The sequence below is a fragment of the Vicugna pacos genome, chromosome 1 (genome assembly GCF_048564905.1).
Source record: "Vicugna pacos chromosome 1, VicPac4, whole genome shotgun sequence".
Classification (NCBI taxonomy): domain Eukaryota; kingdom Metazoa; phylum Chordata; class Mammalia; order Artiodactyla; family Camelidae; genus Vicugna; species Vicugna pacos.
The window spans coordinates 101,452,831-101,475,147 of record NC_132987.1 but is presented as its reverse complement, the minus strand read 5'-3'; the positions used below and the strand labels follow the sequence as shown (position 1 = coordinate 101,475,147).

Here is a 22,317-nt window from a genome sequence, read left to right as displayed (position 1 = left end):
ACTCTAGACTTTATTTGGATTTTACCAGCATTTAATTGTCAATTCTCCCCAGTCTCTCTGGTCTATGACTGTTTCTCTGTCTTTTTTTTTTTTCCCCCTCTCATGAGCTTCTTAAGGAATACTGGCCAAATATCCCATTGAATGTCCCCCAATCTGATGCTATTTTATGTTTTTCTCATTACTACACTAGAGTTATGTTTTTTAAAAAATGCCAACTGGGTGAAACATCATACTTGTAACATCAAATAAGGTGTTGCATAACATTCACATGAAATCACTAAAAATCTTAACCTTTATCATTTGGTTAAGGTGGTGTTTGCCACGTTTCTGCACTAAAAAGTTACTACTCTTCCCTATTCATTCCCTATTCTATTCTTTGGAAACAAGTCATCAAGTGTAGCCCACCCTCAAGTGTAAGGGGTGGGATGGGAATTAAGTTCCATCACCTGTAAGAGAAAGAATCTACACAAATTATTTGGATATATTCTTCAATAAAGATTTGTGTCTTCTCCCTATTTACTTATGAATCATTTATTTATGTTATATGGAGTCATTTATATTTATTTTATATTTTGATTTATATTTGATTTATAATAGAAAAAAAAGAATAAATAGAATAAATACAGTATTTATTTTGTTGCTTACATTTTTTGTTGCTTTGGCTACTGGGGTCTTTTGGGTTGGCTCTTCTTGTTTGTTAGACAATTACCCCATCGTTTTGTTTCTGAATACTTCCTTACTTTCTGAACCTATGAGGTGCTCGAGGCTCATCTTGTATTCTGCTGCCTCAACCCCAGAATCAGCCATATGTGGTATATTTAGAAGAGAGTGATATGTAGAAACCAACCTGTGGGTGCTGGGTGTGCTTGTTGTCTCTGGGATGCCATTGTTTAAAGACTATCTCGGCATAAAGAATTAGGTGATATATTTATGCATAATAACCAGTGAATATACAGGCAACTGAGTGCCTTCTTAGATGACTTGCATATCTCATGATCAATTGTCATCTCTCATTCTAAATTAATATATGGGCATTTTGTTTGTGAATTTGATCTTCTGCATTTGGATAATAAGAATCAATTGCCAGAATTTCTTACAGTCTGGGCCATGGACTTGTAGCTCACTCCTCTCCTTCAGACCTCTTCTTCTGTTGCCACACTAGTTATTTACATCATCCAAAGATCTGTCTGAAACAGCCAGCTGGATTTATCCGGAAATCACAAGCTAACAAATCTTCTCCAAGACCAATTTACTCATCTATGACTAAGAGGACATAGTTCTCAATGATCTCTGAGCAATCTCTCAGAGTTAATTTTTGATGACTTACTCTCTATAAGTCATTTATCAAACTGCACGGTACTCGCCAGCTATAATAACATTCTACCTTTTTCCAATCAGTTCTGGTTGTGAGCAATGAAACTGCTCATCTTAGTTTAAGAAATGAAAATGGAATTTTTTTTATGAACATGACTGGAAAGAATAATGAAATATCTAAAAGTGAAATCAAAAGAGTTAAAAGTGTGTTTTAGGGACTGGAATTGGGTGACCAATGCCATAAGCTCCCTCTTAACCCTCTCAGATCAGCTATGTCCACATTGCAGGAACAAATCTTATATGGCTTCACTAATACACAGTTAGGGCTTTTCATTCAAGAGGAATTAAGAGCTTCTCCCATTCACTTTCTGTTTAGAAAATTTCAGGAAATTTCTCTGACTGAACATGTTTATTTTTTAGAATAATCATTGTGTCTAGGAGATGCAATATTGCATATAGAAAGAGTGGAGTTTCCCTAAGATGATTGGTACTGTTAATTCAAGGACAGTGATCAGAAAGCATTCTGGATAGCTTAAAGCAATTGCTGTGATAATATAGGGGTGGGGGTAAAGGAAAGGGAGGTAAAAACTGTTGGGTATAAGATAGGCTAAGGGTGCATTGTGCAGCATGGGGAACACAGCCAATATTTTGTAATAACTATAAATAGAAAGTAAACATTAAGAATTCTATAATTGTTTTAACTTAAAAAAATTTTAAAACAATTGCTGTGATAATAGCCATTACTATTACTACCAGTGCTACCAATAACAACTAGTATGCGAGCTTAGCATGAGTGAGTTCTAGTGGATTGTAGAAGCTTATCTTTTTCTAGAACTTCATTTGCCAAGCTCTTTATATTTGCCAAGTTTACATACATTAACTCATATTTCCTCACAACACTGTCAGGCAGGTATTATTTTTATAATTATTACTCCTACCTTACAGATAAGATAGAGAAAATTAAGTGCCCAACATCACACAAGCAAGACAATCATATTCAAGTAGACCATTTGGATTTTGACATAAGAGACTAGAAGAGAGGAACAATGTTCTTCTCTGAATTAACAAGTATCTTTTCTCTCTGAATAAAGGAGAACTTCTCTGAGAATTGATCCAACACAGAGGGACGCAGAGCAAGTAGTCAGAAAGAAACTGTGGCATGTGGATTTCATTCGAGTGCCTGGATATATAGCCCAGATGTTCCTTGGGATTTAAGTTCCATAAATGAATAAGTTTTTTTTTTTTTTGCTCAAATGAATCTGAATTAGATTTTGTTAGTTAAAACCGAGAGAATTCAACCAGATACAGGCAGGTCTGCAGGATAGTTCTTTCCCATTTCTTCAGAATTCTCTCCTCTCTGTCTTCTCTTCCTCTTGCCAACAATCCAAGATCTTTGGGGGATCACATAATTTAATGCTTCATGCAAAATGGCCAGTTCCTAATATTTTTGTCCCAAGCTAAATGAGGGCTAAATGAGGAGAGGCAGAGAAAGAACAGATGACAAGGTCCCTCAACAAACCTGTGTGCTATTCCCATTCTAATTTTGGAGGGGCCAGTTTATATAAAGCTTGTGACATCAGTTCAGGACCTTATTGAAGGAAAGGATTTAAATCTACTCCACAAGTGCTGATATTTTCTAGCAAGTTTCCTAAAATTTCAGCCTCAGTAAGCATATGGAACCCGAAGTGTTGACAGGTAACTTTTTCCTTTCAATTTTAGTATATGTGTTGCCGAAGCAAGCACGACAGGTAACTTTTCAGTATGCTTCTTATGACATAACAAAGGTTGCCAATTTCCATCCTGGGATGATGGAATCATCTTGTAACTTAGTCCACCTCAACTCAGCCAATTTTCCTCTTTAGGGTCTTCTTTTTCCAACATAATTTTAGTATTAATTTCAAGCTTGGGTTTGTTTTGGTTGCAGATAACAGAAATTTGTCTCAAATTTCTCTTGACACTAAAGATTTTATTTGTTTATGTAGCTGGGCAGACAGTAGAGTAGCATAAACCAGGAGCATAAAGGTTAGAAATGGAAAAAAAAAGTCTTTCTTTGCTTCTTTATTTGTCTCTAAATGTCTCTCCTCTCTCCCTGTCTGTCCTCTGACTCCTTTATATGTGTCTGTAAATCTCCTTCACATCCTTATTCGTTTCCCTTGTTCTCATTATTTCCTTCTGCAAAGTGGATTCTTCCAAATGTCAGTAAATGTGGATGCAGATTATTACGGAGTTATGCACATAAAGCTCACTTAGCAAAAGGAAAATAAACCTATATCTCTGTAAGGAAAGCAGATAATTCCAACAGGAAATTCCAATTACTTTAGTCTGAGTTGCTTGGTCACACTGGTACTAAACCCAGTGTCTGTGGAAGTGGATGGCGGTTTCAGGTTAGGGTGCACCTGCTTTATTATTGACAACCACCTGAGAATCACGTGGAGAACCACAGGCCAAACTTCCCCCAAACTAGTAAGATGTGTTCTGGAAAGAAAGGGATGGGAAATTTCCCAAATAGGTAAAAAGAAAGGCTCTCCTTGCTCATCACATAACCTTTGTAATTTTATTGATTATTTGTGTATTTAGAAGTTATACATTTGTGCGCGTGTGCACACATGCTCATTTACTTTTCCTCCTTAATACCTGATCCCACTGGAATGTAAGCTTTATGACAGCAGAGCCTTTGTCAGTTCTGTTCTCTACTGCATCCCCATTACCTACCTAGATGGCATCCTGCATACAGTAGGTGCTCAATAAACACATTTTGAACTGAATTAATTAAAGAGAGGTCCATGTTAAGCAACAATATTATATGGTCACTGAACTCTGTGGACTTCTCTTGACACCTTGGGGTCCATTTAGACACAGTATCGTACAATCCTGGAGTCATCAGAGGGGAATATTTGCATCACAAAGTTAGTAAATAAATTTTCATTTTATTATGCACATCGCTGAGGAAAAAACTTTGCAGGATGTGGTAGGTGACATAACAGATATAAGAAATAAATTGTTGACTTCTAGTTAAAGAGAAAAGACACAGACCCAGAAATGTGTTACATTGAGCAGCCCAAAGCTGTGTGATACACGGCCACGATGTGGCTAGCTGCCTCTGAGTGGAGAGAGGAGTCAGACTAGCTCTTCAGTAAGGGTCAGATAGATGTAGGATGGCCACAAAGGAGGAAGGAAACACTTTAGAAGGGGGTACATGGGGAGCAAAGGCATGTCACAACCAAATGCATTTTTATTTTTTTTCAATTATAGGTTCAGAAAAATAATATTGATTTTTCACTGTTCTATTTCAAGAGCTTATTTAAAGACCAAAGACATAGCCTGATGCATTCTAAAGCAAAGTCTTTGTTTCTAATTTCCTGAAATATATAGATTTGTCCTTTTTCTAGACCTGCTATTAAAATGAGACTAGCAAGTAAATATTATGGCAAGGTTAACTCATAAATTAATTAAATTTTCAAGTAAGATAACAAGGATACATATTATTTAACATATTGTGAGGTCTCCAGAGAGACATTTGCTTCTAGAAATAAGAAAACAAGAACAAATTAAAGTGCTTCCGAAAAGCAATAAATTTATCTGTCATCTTAGATCTCGGAAAACATGTTAATAGTCATTTAAAAAATGTATAGATATAATCCTTAATTTCAAACTGCCAAATTTTTCACATTCCTATGAAAGAAGGCTCAGAGAAGGTCAGTACAATTTAATTTGTCATACAAAGCTCTCAACTGAGCTAAAGAGACTTCGGTTCCCTGAAGAATCCATGGTAACAGTAAACCAAAAAGAAGAAAAAAAAAGCCAAAAACCTCTAACTTTTTAAATACACTAACAAATTATCAATCTATGGTTTTAATATGTAAGGGAGTTGAAATATTACTTTAAATTTGTACAATGACTGTTAAATATGTATTAAATAAAAGAGAGTTTAATTAGAAGTTAAATTTGGAAAAAAATAACCTGAGTTTTGAATATATTCATGCAGAATTGTTGAGAAATGGAAGGGATATAAGAAAAGGCCAACTGAAGCATCCTGGATGCTTTGCTAGGTATTTTTAATCCAGAATCTCTAGAAAAAGTGCCACTAGGTTTTTATTTGAAGTATTAGTAATTTTTGAGGCATGATGAGTTTGAAAATAAAGACTTTTTAAAAGGCACAATTTAGAAAAAAGAGCTCTGGAATCAGGGACAGGGCTATAAACTAAAAATGAGCAAAAAGAATTCTATTTACTGCTTTTGAAGGCTAGATGATTTACTGTTGTCTAGCCAATGAGTTCTAAAGTTTCTAAGCAATTGACTTAGGATTTAAAAGCAAGCCATCTTATTTTGAAGCATTTTAAGAAATATTTCTGTAGTTTTTTTTTCTAGTTGTAGCTGAAATACAGGGGGCTTCTCACAAGCATATTTTATTGCCATCCTCCTGCTTTTGAAACAGAGATCATTGTGTGGGTGAAAAATGTATCCAACCAAAAGATGCCAACACCAAAAAAATGGATATTTTACTGAAAATTTTGTTTGAAGCTCTGATAGAAGATTTTAACCATGTACCATTTAGTAAAATTCCATGAAACATTTAAAAAAACATGTCTATTTCTCATAATATCTGACCCTGCAAACCACTTCACATCTATCCTTTCTCTTCCATTTCTGAATAATTTTCTTTACTGTGCTCCTTAGCATTTGAACCAGCACTTGGCTCGTAGCATCCACTCAAGAAAATGAAAGATCAATGATTTCAGCCAACCAGAGGTTCCAGCATTCCTCAGGCATGCACTTGGAAGACTCTGAACATCCTCTCACTCAGCCTGCACTCCTGTTCTCCATCACCATGAGCAGAAGGAACAGCAGCAGCATTGATGTTTTTAGCATGTGTAACATGCACCTTTAATGGCCTCGCGTTACATAGTTAAACAAGCCTCAGCCATTTTTAATTCTCCAGAGTGAAACTAATGCTTTACGATGAATGAGCTGGACACAAAGTAGAAATTTAACAGTACACAATGATAAGTTACTAGCCACAGGCAACTATGGTTAGAAATACAAATTCTACAGCCTATAAACATATTAATAGCAATACATTGAGATAGGTGAAGAAAGAAAAGATCTTGTGTGCTGCTATTTCAAGGAGTTTGGGAAGGAAGGGAAAAAGTACTCCAGGTGGAATGATGGCAAGGGTTTCTTACTAAAAATATGCAAGGTATTCAAGATAGGCAGGCACTGAATTGTACTGCATATGCACAGAGTTCTACTGAAGAACAATTACTTTCTTAAGTTAACTTTTGAAAATAAATACCAAAAATTGAAAAGAAGTTAAAGCATATAGCTAACTTTCTCAGAAAATGAAAAAAATGTATACAACAACTCATACTAAGAAATAGAACATCATGATTTCCCAGAACCTCCCCATTATGTCCTTCCAATCACTGTTCAAAGATAACTATTATTTGTACTACAAATACCATGAATTAATTTTGCTTGATTTGGATTTTGTAAAATTAAATGACGTAATTTGGATCATTTTTATCTGCCCTCCTTTATTCAAAATTATGTTCATGAAATTCATCCATGATGATGCATGAGTTTGTGCATTTTCATTGCTGTAGAGTATTCCATTGTACAAAAATAGCACACTTTAATTTAGGCATTCCAATGATGGTGAACAATTGGGTTGTTTTAATATTTAACTGTTATTTATCTTTTGATGTAGCCACATGCAGTTATTTTTGTTGGGTAGAAGTTTTGTACAAATATGCTTAATTTGAGTAGACAGTGCCAGTTTTCTAAAGTGATTGTATCCATTTAAATTCCTAATACCAATTTGTTAGAGATCAAGTTTGTCCACATCCTTGTCAATACTTACTATCATCATTCTTTTGCATTTTTGTTTTCCTTCAAAAATTTAGTAGAGTTGCCTGTTGAAGGTATCTGGATATTTCTCTATGGGAAAGTTTTTGAGATCTGTAGGAAAAGACTTAAGATTTTTCATTCTCTCTCTGCCCATTGGCTCATTTTGTAATTTAAGAAATGTATCATTTCATCTAAAATTGTCAAATTTATTGGCTTAAACTTGCCTCAAATGTGTTTTATTGTTTTTTAAGGCTCTAGGATCTATAATGATTGTCCTTTTCCATTTCTGATATTAGAAATTTCTGCTTTTTGTTTTTATCCTTGATTCATCTTGCAAGGTTTTGTTTATTTTGTCAAAAACCAAACTTCTAGCTTTGTGGTTCCCCCCCCCGCCCATTGGTTTCTGCTCTTGTGTTTATTATTCCTTCCTTCCTAGGCTATGGACTTCCTCAGGTGTTTCATTTTATTTAGATTTCATTTGTTAGTTGGATGCTTAGATTACAGGTCTTTAAGCTTTTATGGTTGGCTAATGTAAGAATTTAAGGCAATAAACTTTTCAGTAAGGACGGTATTCAGTACATCCTGCGTGTTTTGATATGTAGTATTTTCATTGTCATTCAACTCAAAATATGTTCTGATTTCAACTGTGATTTCTTTTGGCCCATGGACGATTTAGAAATGTATAATTTCCAAACAGTGTGAAAATGTTCTAGTTATCTTTCCTTCTCATTTCTCGGTAATTTTCACTGTGATCAGAAAACATGCTCCATAAGATTTCTGTCCTTTCGAGTGTTTAAATAAGTTTTACGACCCTGCACATAGTCAAACGCTTCTTTATCCGTTTATGAGAGAAGGATTTTGAAATCTCTCATTTTGATTGTAGGTTTGGGTTTTTTTTCTCCTTTTAGTTTTATTTTTGCTCAATATATTTTGAATTTTTCTTATTACAAATTTAGAAGTGCTGAATATGTTTGGTGGGTTTTACCTTTGATCATTATCAAATACCCTTGTTAGCATTAGTTAGGCTTCTAGAATTAAAGTCTTCTTTGTTAGTATAGCTATGGCAGCTTTCTTCTGGTGCTGTTCAAGAGTACAGCATTTTCTATTCTTTTATTTTCAACCCTTTTGTATACTTATATTTCAGTGATATTTGTTGCAAGATACACACATTTGGGTGTTTTTCCCCCATAACAATCTTTGATTTTAATTGGAGTACATATTACATTTAAACATAATTGTAATGATTTGGTTTAAATATACAAGTATTTGTGTATATACAAATACACTATTTATAGTTTAATTTGAGTTACTATGCCTATGGTTGCATTTTGTTGGATCAGTAGATTTTTTTGTCATTCTGTTTCCCAATGTCTATCAGCCTTTTTGTTATTCTTTTAGTTATCCTAGAGATTGCAAAATAATTTTTTAAAATTAAGATCTAATATAAATTCTAAGATACTTGTAGGGAAATGAAAAGACCTTAAGTCTTTAATTCTATTTATTCCTCCCTGATAATGTGCTGTTGTAATCTTATATTTTGATACTCTATGTACTTTATACCCGCAAAGCCATCACTATTGCTAATTTATACTAAATTTTCATTTACATTTATCCACCAATTTAAACTTCCTATCGTTCTTCACTCCTTTTTCTATTTCAAGCTGCCATCAGAGGTCCTTTCCAAGGGTCTAAAAGACTACATTAGTCTTCTAGTGACAAATTCTCTCAGGTTTTGTCTCACAATATCTTTGTTTTATTTTACTTTTGGAAGAAAATTTCATTGAATGCAGGACCTTTGGTCATTAGTTACGTTCTTTCAAGCTAAGCGTGACGTTCCCTTATCTGTTAAATTTCATCGTTTCCACCGAGAAGTCAGTTCTGTTCTATGTTTGTTGGTGGTTGGGATTTTGCTCCTTTGAAGTTAAGGTGTCTTCTCCTTTTGGCCGGTTTTTGAGATTCTCACTTTGTCTTTGGTTTACAGCAGTTGAAATCTGATGTACCAGAAGTTTTTTTTATATGCATCCTGCTTGAATTTTCTAATTATTGTTGATCTTGTGTTATATCTTTTATAAGTTGGGAAAATTCTTAGCATAATTCTATAAATAGTGTTTCTATATCTCACTCTTTGTTTTCTCCTTCTGAAAATCCAATTACACATGTGTAAAACCTTTGTTCTGTGCCCCACTGGCCAATTATGCTCTTTTTTTCTGTGTTTTGTAGACTTGTTTTTAACCTCTTGTGTCAGTTCGTACATTTTCTTCTTAGCTATATAAGCTCACAACATCAGCTAAGCCTCTAATCACAGTCCTGTGTATGTCCGTATGTCCTGTGGTGCATGTATGACTCAGTTTATATGGGGATATACAGGCATGCTTCATTACATTGTGCTTTGCTTTATTGCCCTTCACAGATACTGCATTTTTTACAAATTGAAGATTTGTGGCAATCCTGCATTGAGCAAGTCTACTTGCATCATTTTTCCAACCGCATTTGCTCACTTCCTGTCTGTGTCATGTTTTGGTAATTCTCCAAATATTTCGAACTTCTTCACAATCATTACGTTTGTTATGGTGATCTGCGATCAGTGAGCTTCGATGTTCCTGTTGCAAAAAGATTTGGACTCCCTAAAGGCTCAGATGATGGTTCGCAATCTTTAACAATAAAGTATTTTTTGATTAAAATATGTACATTGTTTTTATATACACTGGGTCTTAGAACTTTGTGAAAATTCCTTAGGGACTGTGTTTGGAGCATATTCTCTTTGAAGGGTGTGCTTTTGCTTCAGCCGGTTGACTAGAGGCACGACCCAGGACCATGTCCAACTAAATTCCCAAAATGAGTCTCTCAAGTTGCCCATATGTGCTTGAATACAAGCTTGTGGTTATAATTCTCAGGTGACCTTTTTTTTTTCCCTACACGATGCAAAACCAATTCCAAGACAGATAAGCTAAGAGAGAGAGTGTGTGTGTGTGTGTGTGTGCACCTACCTGAGTCCCGTGTTGGCCAGCATCTCTGGTTTGAAGTCCCACATTGACTGAGGCCCCGACTTAGTCTCTTGTGCCTTGCATTCAATGTCTCATTCAAATCTAAGCTTTAGATCATAGGGACCAGGAGATAACTTTAGTGTTAGAATCAGCTTTAGAAATTTCCTGGCCTTGTGATACCGTATTTTTTCCTAGTTTATGTCCTCAGATTGATCCGTTTAGCTTATACTAGCTGAACAGTTCTCTTTGAAAAGCTTTTTAAAATTCTTTTTATCAGCCTGTTTAGATGCTCTGAACTTGGAGAGTTCTCTTCACTCATCTGGTCCATCATATTACCTGATGATTATTTTTATTAGTATAAACATTTACAATTAAAACTTATTAATATAAGTCATCCTAAGACAATCTGTTCTTTCTCATATAAAAGTTGCTTTGATAAATTCTTTAGTTAGCAAATACTAGTCTTAGCTTTCAAATAGTAGTTGAAATTTAGATGAGATGTCCTAATTATAAAGGTGCAGAACTTCAAGGGAAAAAAAAAGGAATAGCTAATTTCTTTTAAAATCCTTCTATTCCTACGAAGAGTAACTTAGCTATCAGATAGTATTAAATACATTTCAGAATCTAACAATCAAAATTTCAGAATGATATCTAAAGTAACATTTTATCTATTCAGCAGATAACCTAGCTTACAGGTACCAGCCTAATTTTGGCACTTAACTGTGAAATTACTTGCATTATTGGCATCCAAGGCTTAAAACTTTTTAGTGAAATGTGAAATCTTGCTAAGTGCTAACAAATAGGAAAACTCAATTATTTCCTTTATAATGGGAATCACTGGATAAATGTTTGTTACAAATGTATGTATTACACACACAATAAGTACTACTGTAAATTTTTTAGGGAAAGAAGGACTATACTTTTCCTTATCTATTAATATATCTTTGTATTCACAAAACAGTGAAGACACACAACATGCAAATACTTGCTATATTGAAAGCAAACTACAAAAATAGTTACTATGACTGAAAATAGAGCATCTACTGACGACCTTATGGGATTGTTATGAGACTCAAGAGAGTTAATGCACATGAAAATGCATAAGATGCTCTCACTAAAAATATCATCATTATCAGTAGTAATAACGTGATTTATGTCACCTTAGAAAAAGAGGTGCATCCTTCAATGCTACCTCATGGAAGGTAGTCAAAGGCTGTTACACATGAGGCTTAATCTAAGTTACTCTAAGATCAGGTATGACACAAAACAGTTGTGGTTTCAACTAAAGAAATATTTGAGTGAATACTTTTCAAGAAAACATAGCGATTTAAGAAAAGAAAAGAAAAGATATCTAAACACTCTGTCAAGCTATTTTATATGATATATGTCATTTTGTATGCACAATTTCAATATGTAAATAAAATTCAGTTTAAAATTGAATTATACATACTACCTCAGCTTGGTAATCAAGGTTAAGCTCAAGAGTGATGCATCATGTTGGTGGCACATAATCTTGATACAATTTGTTAAGATTGGCATGTTATTACCTCTGTAGTCTTCCTTCCCAAATTCACTACCTCAGTCTAATAATGAGAAAAACATCAGAAAAATTCCAGTTGAGGGACATTCTACAAAATACCTGATTAGAACTTCTTAAAACCTTCAAAAACAAAGAATATCTGAGAAATTGTTGCAACCTAAGAAGATATGATGACTTAGTGTAATATGGTACCCTACATGGGATCCTGGAATGAAAAAAAAGACATTAGGAAAAAACTAAGGAAATATGAATAAAATATGGGCTTTCGTTGGTAATAATAATAATAATGTATTAATATTGGTTCATAAGATGTGATAATGTATTATACTAATATATTAATCATGTAACATAATAAAGTAATTAATTAATAATAGGGAAAAAAAGTTGGCATATACTGAAAATCTCTGTATTATCTTTCCAACGTTTTTGTAAATCTACAGCTATTCTAAAGTAAACTTAAAAAAAAAACTAATTGCCTAGTAGAAGGAATTTTCTTTTAAATTTTGCAAATAACCAGCTTGGTTGATTTTTATTTCTGTCCAAGGGAGAAATGATCGATTGGTTCTTACTTTCTAATTTGGGAGTTATTGAATAATTTGGATGTGTGGCTAAGTTTAAATAGCTCCTGGTCTTTTAGGGTAACCTTGATTCACGCACTAATTTTAGCTATTGAGGAAACTCCATGTGTCTGCTGGAGTGTTTTTCTTTCCCCCAGACTCAGAGTTATATAGCTTTAGCTCCATTTGAGGAACTCCAGATTAAGACACATCAAAACGAAGCAGAACACTTTGACCTGATTCTGTCAGCCCAGCCTCAACTATATCTTCTCTCTTGCTTTCCCAACAGAAAAGTCTGCAGTTTCCAGGCAGTTCTAAGGCACCACTAATCTCTTTGCAACTCTACAAAAGCATTGCTTCTGTTGTATCATGGCCTTTAAGCCTTCTTTCTCCCAAAGTTCCAGTCCTCAGCATCAACCAGGTAGGTTATTATTTCTGGCTTGATGTAGTTCCAGACGGTATCATGCACATACTAGAAAACCTCAATATGTCTAAATTTATAACCAGTGCCAGGATTAGAAAATGAAACTACAAAACATGAATTTAAAGTCAGATTGTTTCAAATCATATTCTGAAAAGATACTGCATTCAGATCTAAAAATATGAGATGTTCTTTCACTTCTTGCATTAATTTGAAAGAGTAAAATATTTTTTTCAAGAGAGTTCCTTCTGCAAACTGCTTGGAAGCCTTTTGCTCTGACAACTTTTTTATGTGCTGATGGCTCTCAATATTCCTCCAGAAAATGCATTTTGTGTTGTAATTATGTTCACTAAAGGAGGAACTTATTAAAGTATCAGCACAAGTTTTCTCCACTTTGGCATTGGATAATCCTTTGTTTTGGGGTGGGGGGTGCCCTGTGCAGGACAGTTAGCAGCATCCCTGACCTCTACCCTCAAGATGCCAGCAGCAACCACTCTCCAATTGTGACAACCAAAAGTGTCTCCAGACATTTCCAATCATCTCCAGTTGAGAACCACTGATCCTTTGCAATGATCAGAATTTAATTCTATTTGAACTGTTGAAATATTTTAATTGATCTGGCTGTGAGAATCAATATATTCCACTCCCAGCGTGCAGGAAGGGCACCTAACTCATTCCCTTTGCTAGATGAACACTCTTTGTATCTTGCTGTGCGGTGCCAGTTGCAGCATTGCTATGGATGGAGTGGAGCCTGATTGGAAGGAGGTTTACGGAAATTGTATGGATGCTTCCTTTGAATTGCCGGCACGCTTTTTCCCTATAGAGATATTTATTATCAGAAGCTATGGGAGTTGGAGTTTAACCTCCCCTTTGACAATAAACCTCGTCATCAACCACTTTCATTCTCACTCCCCAAGAGCCGCGCTTCGGCTCAGCTCTGGCAAACTGTCAGTACTTCAGGGCAGGAGTTGTTAACACTTCAGTGCAGGTGCACAGCCACGCCCATTATTCTACATATGATTTGTTACTGCCTTCCTGCTCCAACAGCAGATTTCTGTAGTTGTGAAGAGTATGGCTCACAAAGCCTAAACTATTTACTATCTCTCCCTTTACAGAAACAAATTGACAATTCCTGTTTTAAAATCCTAAAATGGGCAAGTAATTTAAACTGCCCAGCCTCAATGCTTTGTTCCACACATTGCTTCAGTCTAGCCGTAACAGTTAACAGCCACATTTGTAGAAATATGTGATTGTCTATAGTTCATGCCACGGGCAGGATTAATTTAGACACAATCCTCATCCTCATGGAATAAGCAGCTTGCCACTTCACATACAAAAACAATTTTTACACTTTTGCTTATTCTGTTTTGTCCATGGGCTCGGCGGATCCAGTACCTTTTACCTTCTGTTGTAGGTGTTCTTCCTTGAGATCTTTCCTGTCATTTGTGGGAGTGTAGTGGCAGACTGAGGTCACTTAAAAGACTGGTGACTGTAATTTACCTTTTACTTAGGGTCAGGTGATAGGGAAAAGCAGATGACCTTGATGTAGGAAAGAGTATCTAAAACATTCTTTTTCCTTCTCCGAATCAGTGGTCACACTTTAACTTTTCGGCATTGCTTTGTTTTTGTTGTTTAAAAAGAGAGGAGACAATTCTGATAAAGTTTGTCTAGTTAGTCTGTATACTTGTCATTTTGTTTGTTTTCTGTATTAATCATGGTTCTGAGATGGTTTTCTTAGTGAGACAGGGGGAAGGGAGCAAGGCACAAAAATTAAGAGAATGACACAGCAATTGAGGGTAGGACATGAACTAGTTAGAAACAACTTGGCCCAAGACGGCAGAAAATTTTACTTCCAGTTGACCTTGAGCTTCATTATAGGCTCATTGTAATACAGCAGCAGGCTAAATGACACATCCAAAGGCACCACGTCAGTTCCCAGGTGTCCTACAGTTCAACTCAATTCAGCACATTCTCTATGTGGAGATAGCATCAGATTCCAAACTTTAAAGGCTCAGTCCTACAAGACTGCCTCCCACTTCAGGTGCCAATCACAAACCCAGGTTGTCTTCTGTGCTTCTGACCAATTGACCATATACTGGAGGTTCCAACAACTCCTTCTCTGGGTTTGATTAATTTGTTAGAGCAGCTCACAGAACTCAGAGAAACACTTTACCTACTAGATTATTGGTTTATTATAAAAAGGATATAACTCAGGAACAGCCAGAAGAAAGAAATCCAGTCTCTTGCAGAGAGCAAGATATGTGGGAATGGGTGCGGCGCTTCCATGCCTTCTCTGGTGTGCCACTCTCCCCACATCTCCAATTGTTCACCAACACCGAAACTCTCCAAACTCCTTTCTTTTGGGGCTTTATGGAGGCTTCATTACATAGACATGATTGATTAAGTCACTGGTCACTGGCCATTTAATCTTTAGCCCCCTCCACCTGGAGTTCAAGTAGGACAGAAAGTTTTAATCCTCCATCACTTGGTTGGCTCCACTGGCAACCAACATCCTTAGGTGCTTCCCAGAAGTCATCCATTAACGTAAGAAAAGACACCTTTATGCTCTATACTTAAGAAATTCCAAGGGTTTTAGGAGCTGTGTTCCAGAAATGGGGGTGAAGGTCAAATATATATCTTTTGTAAATCATAGTATCACAAATATCACACTCTTATATTAGATTGACTTCATAGTTCACTAGCTAATTACTGAATTTTTCACCTCTTCCTCCTGATCACCACTCCCAGGTCTACCTCTGAGCCTTTGTTCACTCTGGTTTATCTCCTCTTTTCCTTCTGAAGTGTCCTCCATTCTGTCCCTCAAGCCCCAAGCCTTTCTCAAGCTCCCTCTTATATACAAAACTTTGCCAACTGAATCTAGATCTTCCTTGTTTAAATTAACATGCCCATCCATTTTACAACCACTCCATTACTGCCTTTGGAAATCTGTTACTTTGCTCTCTTGTGCAGAGTTCTGATTATTTGTGCATTATGACTTACCAGTAACTATACTGAAGGAGAGTGGTATCATTCTTTTGTGACTATTATAGCAAATGGTACAAACCTGTGTACAAGAAATCTCTCTTTGGAAAGAGAGAGGGAGAAAGAAGGAGAGAAGTTTTGTTTCAGGATATCATAGTCATACAGTCATTTCCCAGAAAGTTGGATTTCCCCATCACAATTTCTAGTCAGTTTGTAACATAAAATGTAAAGGGTCTGTTCTAAATGACACTCTCTTCATTAGGTCTTTTAATGGGTTGAATTGTGGCTCCCCAAAATATATGTCCACTTAGAACCTCAGAATGTGGCCTAATTTGGAAAAAGGATTTTTGCAAATGTAAGTAGTTTCAGGAGCCCCCAGATTCCAGAAGCTAGAAGGAAAGATTCTCCTTAAGGAGAGCCTTTCAGGATGAATGTAGCCTTGCTGACAACCTGATTTTGAACTTTGGGCCTCCAGAACTATGAGAATAAATTTCTGTCACTTTAAGCCACAAACTTCATTTGTTATGTCAGGCTAGGGAAATTAATATAGATTTTTTTTCTTTCAAGTGGGTGACATATGGAGAAATCTAAGCCATTACTATATTTTAGGAAAATGAAATGTTCGAGACCTGCTTTGAAAAAGTTAACTCTATTGGACAGAAACAGAAGTGTTATAAAATCTTCTGTTTAATAACATAAAATTAAGTTAAAAATACGATTTGTTAAAATATGATTCCATAAAATATCACTCACCATTCTGGTATAATCTAGTGACCAAGAAGTCACTATCTTTGCCACATAACAAAACATGGGTGTCCCATGACAGAATCTCCAGACTTTAAAACAATAACTGGACACTGGAAAAAAATCTTGGGAAATACCAGGAGCTTCACAAACATGCTTGCCCAGAGAAAAAGAGTGAGAATGAGGAGGGGGAGGGCTTCTGTGTCATGATGAAAGAAAATATCCAATTTACTCTCTTACATTTAGCAAAGAAAGAACTATACAAAATATATTAAAATACATTAAACTACTGCTTGGATGGAAGTGGCCGAAAGGTACAAACTTCTAGTCATAAGTATTAGGGATATGATGTACAACACAGTGACTGTAGTTAACATGGCTGTGTGGCGTATCTGACGGTTGTTAAGAGAGTAAATCCAAGAGTTCTCATCACAAGGGAAAAATATTTCTTTTCTTTTTTTATCTATATGATTTGTTGGATGTTAACTAAACTTATCATGGTATGTATTTGACTATATATGTATATATGTCAAATCATTATGTTGTGCACCTTAAACTTTTACAGGTAAGTATTTCAATTATAGCTCAGTAAAGCTGGGGGAAAAACACAGATAAGGTGATAGTAAATAAAAAAGTACTAAAGATACAATTAAAGAGAAAAAAAGAGTAAAATTAAAAAAAAAAAACCTCTACTGTTTCTGTACATTAGACAATAGCCAGTGCAGGATTGTAAACCTTGGAGACTAGAAACAAATGAAGTGACCCTTGCAATTGCCCTAGATTTCTATCTGGAGTTACAGTCTAGAACCTGGAGTAGGGAGGATGGTTCCAGGTAAATCATGGCTGTCTTACTAATTTGAGAAGAAAGAGACTGGAATTCAAGAATTCTAAGAGGGATGGAAATAGTAAATTAGAGTTCCATTGAGGAGGGAATTACGCAGAAAAAGAACACTGGCAATCTTAATAAGGTCCCTTGAGACTTAGCTGAATAATATGTATACACATGGATGAAATCCCATGACAACAGGCAAAAATTGACTGGAAGGATGGAGATCCTTTGGTTTGCTCCAGCCACCATGGAGAGTCCTCACTGATGACCCTTGAAATTCAACAGAGATGTCAAAAAATCACATATTATTAGGGAAGCTAAATTATACCTAGAGTAAAGGCTACTCCAGTCGTATACAAAGAAAAATGAAAAGAAACCTAAAACAGAGCAAGATAAACTGCAAGTAACTTAACTGTCTTCTAGAACAAAGGCCACCACTCTTTAAAGAACAATAACAATTACTAATCATCACCACTGTAAAATGTACACATCGAGCATCCTGTCAAAAATTACTATGCACGCTAAAAAAAAAAGGAAGAGGAGACATAGAACCAAGAGAAAAATTAGCAAAATGAAGCAGAACAAGAAATAACAGAAATGATAGAATGATAATTAGAAGAAAAATACTAAAACATCTATCATAATTTTGTTTGTTGTAATCATGTTTGTACATATAAGCTGTGTACAGAAAAACATAAATGTAGTGTGGAGACAAAGGAAGCATTTAAAAAGGAACAAAATGGAATTTCCAGAGATGTAAAATAGAACATCCAACATAAAAAATTCATAATATGGGATTAACAGCAGATTAGATACTGCAAAAGAAAAGCTAGAGAACTTTCAAAGAACATCAATAAATATTATCTAAAATGGCACACAGAGAGGAAGACAAGAGTGAAAAAAACTGAAATCCATTTCAGTGACATGGGACACCAATAAGCAGTTGAGAACCTGTATAACTGAAGTCTCAGAAAAGGGTGGTAGCAGAGCAAATATTTGAAGCTATAATGAACAAGATTTCCAAATTAAGAAAAAGCTATATTCGATGCACAATGAATCTTGAGTAGGAAAACACAAAGGAAAATCCACTGAGACAAAGAGGAAGACATATGTCAACAGTATCAGAAATGGAAAAGGGGACATCGAAATTAATTCTACTGACGTTAAAAAGACAGTAAATGAATACTATGACCAGTTTTAAGCCCATACATTTAAAATAATAGATAAAAAGAATAAATTCCTTTAAAGGTACAAATCACCTAACTGACTCCAAAAGAAATAGAAATAAAAAATCTGAATAGCCATACATCAATTAAAGAAATTGAAATTAAAATTTTAAATGATCCCACAAAGAAATCTCCAGATTCAGGTGACTTCACTGGTGAATTCTATCACAGATGTAAGGAAAAATAACACCAATCTTATGCAAATTCTTCTAGAAAATTATAATTCATTTTCTGAGATAACCTGATTCAAAATATTATAAATATAGACAAATAATCCTCATGATTTTAGACATAAGAGTCCTGAACAAATATTAGCAAATTTAATCCAGTAAATCTTTTAAAAGGGAATATATAAACATATGGGGCTTTTCCAGGAATGCACAGTTAATTTAACTTCTTAATATCAATCATTATAATTCATCAAATTAACAGACTAAAGGAGAAGAAACATTAGATATTTCGCAAGATTTAGAAAAAGCATTTGACAAAATTCAACACCCATTTATGATATAATATCTGAGTAAATTAGTGATAGAAGGAAACAATATCAATCTAATGAAGAACATCTATAAAAACCTACAGCTGACATCATACTGAAGAGTGACAGGTTGTTTTTTCCCTAACATTAGGAACAAGGAAAGAGCCTCCACAGTCAACATCCCTAATCAACATTGTATTAAAGTGCAATAAAGCAAAATAAAGAAATAAGGACACACAATGTGAAAGCAAGAAGTAAAACTTTTAATTAGCAAATAACATGATGATGTATGTAGACACTCCTAAGGACTCTACAAAAAAAAAGCTACTAGAATTAAGAAGTGAGTACAAAAAGACTGCACAAGATAAGATCAATATAAATATCAATTGTATTTCTATGTACTGGTAATGAACGAAAGATAATTATTTTTTAAGTATTCACAATTGCATCCAAACAATGAAATACTTACAATTTAACAAACTGCAAGACCTGTACACTGAAAACTATAAACATTGCTAAGGAATTAAAGAAGACCATTATGGGCAGTGATATGATGTTCATGGATTTGGGTATGCAATGTTAAAAGTTACCATTTCTCCTGAAACTGATCTCTAGATTCTATACAATCTCATTCAAAATCCCAGCAAGCTTTATTTTTGAGAAAATTTGACAACCTAATTCAAAACATTATAGGGAAATACCAAGGACCTAGAATAGCCAAAACAACTTGATAAAAGGACAAAATTGGAATACTTAGATGCCAAGATCCCCAAGAAATCTACAATAATCAAGACAATAGTATGGTGAAAAATTCACATACAGGTAAACGGAACAAAATACGTAGTTCAAAAGTAGGACCACGCATATGTGGTCGTTTGATTTTAAACATAATACTTCAGACAAAATAATTCAATGAGGAAAGGAGATAGTTTTCAACAAGTGGTGCTGAAAAATTGAAAGTATCTACAGATAGAAAAACAAACATCAACCTTCACTGCAAAATACACAGAAAAATTAACTCAAAATAAATCACAGATGTAAAAATAAACGCTAAAGTCACAGAACTCCTGGGATAAAAATTTAATATTTTTTGTCTTGAAACAGAAATGTTTTCATAGATTACTCAAAAAGTAACAATCATAACAGAAAATAATGGATAAAAAGTACTTCATCAAATATAAAAACTGCTTTTCAATAAAGTGTTTAAAATTGAAAACACAAGCCACAAACTGAGAAAAAGCATTTGCAACACATATATCTGATAAAGGAATTGTACTTAAATAAAGAACTCTTAAGACTCAATAACGGAAGTAAAACAACTCAGTTTTTAAAATGAGCAATTTATTGAAACATATTTCATAAAGGAAGATATACAAATGGCCTCTAAGTAAATGAAAAGATGCTTAACATCATTAACATACCTAATATGCATTATGGAAATGCATATTAAAACCATAATGAGTACCATTATATTCCCATTCAAATGGCTACAATTAAGCTGACTGACACTTTCAAGTGTTTGTGGAGCTATGGAACCACTGGGACTCTGATACGTTGTTGAGGAGTTGGTCATTGCTGTGATCTTCGGAGGCTCAGGGTCTCTCCTAAATTCACTTGGTTGTGGACAGAACTCAGTTCTTTGTGGTTGTAAGACTGAGGATGCAGCTTTCTTGCTGGCTGTCAACACAGGTCTGTTCGCAGCTCCTAGAGATTGCTCGGTGTTCTCTGCCATGAAGCCTGCTCTACAACATGGAAGTCCTCGCTCTAAAAAACCAACTGCAGAGTTTCTCTCATATTTCAAATATCTCTAACTTTTCCTAAAGGATCATCTGCTTACAGCATACTCACCAAGGAAAATCACCCACTTACAGCAAACTTATTAAAGATTCTAATTACATCTGAAAAATCCCTTCACAATATCATCTGGATTAGAGTTTGATTGAGTAACTGAGAAAAAGCTGTGCATACCAGAAGGCAAGACTCTTAGGGGCTAGCTTAGAATCCTGCCTACCACATCAAGAGCATGGATAAACTTCAGAAACCGTCTGTTGAATGAAATAAGCCAGATTTAAAGAGGATACATATATGATTCCACTTACTTGAATCTCTAGGAAAGACAACCATGATCCATGGTAATAAACAGCAGATCAATAGTTGCCTGGATCAGGGGTGGAAGACTATCTGGAAGGGAGCACAAGAAACCTTTCTGTGGTGAGGGAATCATCATGTACCTTTGTATTGCTACTGGTTACACAGGTCTGCTAATCTGTCAGAACTCATCAAACTAAATGTATATTCTGTATAAATATATATTCTATACAAAGTGTATGCCAACAAAGCTCATTTATATTCTTTATAATGTGTACCCCAATAAAGGGCATTAGAAATTAACAGAGCCAGCCAGCCGTGTGACCTTTGCCTCACTGTCACTTGCAAGTGTTATGTGAGAACATCTGGCTGGTCAAACATAACCTCACCCAGAAACCAAGCTGCAAAGCAGTCTAGCAAATGCAATTTTAGTTTTAGGTACCATTCCTTTATCTTCATGGTGAAGGAATGGACACTAGAGAGTAGACTGTACAGATGTTGAGCTAAGCCAGGTCCTTTAGTTCAAGGTATAAATATTTCTCCTCTTTCCTTTGCTATATTTAATAGGCCAGATTAATGAATCAAACAGACACACATGTATGCACGTGTGTATACACATCCATGCACATACTCCCCGCGGACAAGCACTATAATTCATAAAGAGAAACAACGTACATAATGATGGCTGCCTATAATAAATAGCTTTTCATGTGATTATACAGAGCAGTTTTAGTCCTTTTACTGTTCCACAAGTTAAAAGACAGAAGTCTGGTTTCTAGTCCTGAAGCTCACTAACCAGAGACATCACCTCCCTGAACAAATGTCACTACAGATATTATCACTGCTTGTTTTAAAACTGTGTTCTAGTTTTGATACTTAGGAATGCAACTTTTTCTAGAATCATATTAATGGGAAAAAAGACTAAGTTATACACAGCAGATCCTGCAGAAACCTTTAACGTATTTTCCCTTTCATTTTTAGATGAGCTTAATTTATAGGGCAGGGATTTCTTCAATAATCTCTATTTGAATAATAGAGGTAGAGTGGGCAGGGTATAAATCAATTATTCACAAGGCCAGATAATCCTCTGGGATTAAAAGAAGGGTGTTTTCCAGTCACAAGCATGTGTACTTATCAAAAATAAAATATACACATTAATGAAAAATCTTGAACGCATCTGGGAAGGATTTTCAGAGGATGAGCTACAGAGCACACCACTTGAGAACCACTGACACAATAAATTACACAAATGGGACAGAGAGCAAGATTTAAGCAAATCACCAATGTTCATTGATTGTGTTTCTGTA

General features: G+C 35.1%; 1 long non-coding RNA gene across 1 annotated transcript in view; it reads left to right on the top strand.

Moving 5' to 3' along the window:
• Positions 1-12,661, top strand: part of LOC116278381 (uncharacterized) — a 194,904-nt gene extending 182,243 nt beyond the window's left edge. Inside the window, exon 3 of the long non-coding RNA XR_012075848.1 lies at positions 12,532-12,661. This is a non-coding gene — a long non-coding RNA (uncharacterized lncRNA). The remainder of the gene's footprint in view (positions 1-12,531) is intronic.
• The last annotated feature ends 9,656 nt before the right edge of the window (positions 12,662-22,317 follow it).